Source organism: Callithrix jacchus, chromosome 9 (assembly GCF_049354715.1).
Source record: "Callithrix jacchus isolate 240 chromosome 9, calJac240_pri, whole genome shotgun sequence".
Taxonomy (NCBI): domain Eukaryota; kingdom Metazoa; phylum Chordata; class Mammalia; order Primates; family Cebidae; genus Callithrix; species Callithrix jacchus.
Genome location: NC_133510.1, coordinates 88,252,319 through 88,254,735, shown reverse-complemented (window position 1 = coordinate 88,254,735; position 2,417 = coordinate 88,252,319). Strand labels below are relative to the sequence as shown.

At 39.6% G+C, this 2,417-nt stretch overlaps 1 pseudogene; it reads left to right on the top strand.

The window, feature by feature from the left end:
* Positions 1–527: 527 nt before the first annotated feature.
* On the top strand, positions 528–616 carry LOC118144649 (U6 spliceosomal RNA; annotated as a pseudogene).
* The last annotated feature ends 1,801 nt before the right edge of the window (positions 617–2,417 follow it).

Genomic DNA, 2,417 nt, shown 5'->3' with positions numbered 1-2,417 from the left:
TTTCACCATGTTACCCAGGCTGGTCTTGGAACTTGTGAGTTCAAGTGATCTGTCCACGACAGCCTCCCAAATTTCTGGGATTACCGGCATGAGCCATGGCTCCTGAACTTTAAACCTTTTATTATGGAAAATTTCACATGTGAAAATAGACAGAACAACATAGTAAAGTCATATGTACCTATTGCCCAGCTTCAATAATTATTTATACTCTGCCATTCTTTTTTTATGAATCCTTCCCTGCCCCCTAAATTCTCACATTTTTTCTTTTATCATGGAGTATTTTAAAACAAATCCCAGTCATCATATTTCTCTACCTGTAAATACTTCAGTATGCTTCCCTAATACATAAGAACTTAAAAAAATAAACATAGCAATAACATTGGCATGCTCTCAAAGAATAATATTTAATATCCAGTCCAAGTTTAACTTTTCTTGATTGTCTGAACAGTATTTTTATGGCTGTTGAAATAAAAATTCAAACAGTGCAGACATGACATATTTTACATATTCTCTTAAGTCTGTTTTGTGCTCGCTTCAGCAGCACATATTAAAATTGAAAGGATACAGAGAAGATTAGCATGGCCAAGGAAGATTAGCATGGCCAAGGCAAATTTGTGAAGCGTTCCAAAATAAATTAATTTATGAAAATTATTATTGTTATTATTTGAGATGGAGGCTCACTTTATCACTCGGGATGGAGTGCAATGGTGCAATCTTGGCTCACTGCAACCTCTGCCTCCTGGGTTCAGGTGATTCTCCCGCCTCAGCCTCCCAAGTAGCTGGGACTGCAGGCACATGCCATGACACTTGGCTAATTTTTGTATTGTTCTTGTTTTCATTTTTGAGTAGAGATGGGTTTCACCATGTTAGCCAGGCTGGACTTGAACTCCTGACCTCATGTGATCCACCCACCTCAGCCTCCCACAGTGCTGGGATTACAGGGGTAAGCCACCATGCCCATTCTAAAATTAAATTTTTTTTGAAATTCTATTTTAATGTATGACAGTTCCCCTTCCCTTGTCTTTCCTCCCTTTCCTAATGCTTTTAACTCTGGTATCATGAATTAACTTTGTAACATGGTATGTGTTCACTGAAGAAGTAAGGTTGTTTGTCCTGTTGAATTTCTTACATTCAAGATTGGGCTGACAGTTTTCTCCTGGTGTCATTAATGGGTTATGTAATTGCCTGTATTTCCTGTAAGCTGGTAGTTTGTTGAAGAGACTAGATTAAATTCAGGTTCCAGTTTCTTTTATTTTTTTATTTGTTTTTAATTTTTTCTTCTTAAGTTATATATATATATATATGCAAAGTTATACCATAGGTGTTACAGTAACTTACTTTTAAAATAAACTGTATAACTTATTTATTGAATGGGCTGCTTATAATCAGTAAGCTGCTTTTTCTTTTCCACTGCTATTTTCAAACAAGCAATTCTACCTTCTTGGCCCCTGGATAACATTTCAGGCAGATCTCTTAGCTTTGGGGCCATTCTCAGATGTGAGAAGAGTCTTGTTTCAGCTATGGAAAATTCTAGTTCAGTTTATATTAAACTTTAATTTCTCATCCAATTTAAATCTCCTGCCCTCTCTTCTCGTCCCTATTCATCCCCTCTCTTCTATGACAGTTGACAGGCAGGACCAGCACTGAAGAAATGGTACACGGCCTGTCCTTTTACTCTATCTGGTGAACAGTCACCATAGTGTCCTCGTGGTTCATGGGTAACCTTATGCATTCTTGCCCAGCCAAACAATGGCAGTATAATTGCTCCCAGAGCAACCTTCTGTCATTGCCCTGCCACTGGAGGTCGCTCTAGTTCCTCTATGCCCCTCAAACTCCAGAAGACCTGATGCAGGATTTTTGCTCCTTAGCTCAGCTAAGTCTGGGTTCTTGTCTCACAACCAAGAAGAATTAGGCACACAAACATCAAAAAGTGAGTGGAATAGAATTTATTAAGTGAAAGGAAAGCTCTCAGCAAAAGAGGGGACATAGCAGGGGCTGGAAGTAGTTCTCATACCCGAAGGACAGGAAATTTCCCCAATATGGCTGAGCCCAGGGCTTTTTATGGGCTCAGAATAGGGAGTGTGTGTTGATTAGTTTGTGAGTATGCAAAAAAGTCATAGCAAAGACACCACTCAAAGGTGGACACAACAGTGTTGAAAACCAATTAGGAAAGGGTAGGTCTATGTAAAATAGGTGAAGGGTGGGGATCAATCAGAGGAGAATGCACCAAATGGGAAGGGAGGTTCTCAATCCGATCTGAGTATTTACCTAGGACAGTTTCCGTCTTGAAGGTTGGCTTTCACCAGGGACCTGTACCTATACCTAGGTATTTGACTGTCTCCTGCCTCTATCAAACCCTTATTAGGTTCTCCCCAAAACTCAATTGACTTTCACTCCTGTAGTAGTACTGGGCAGGC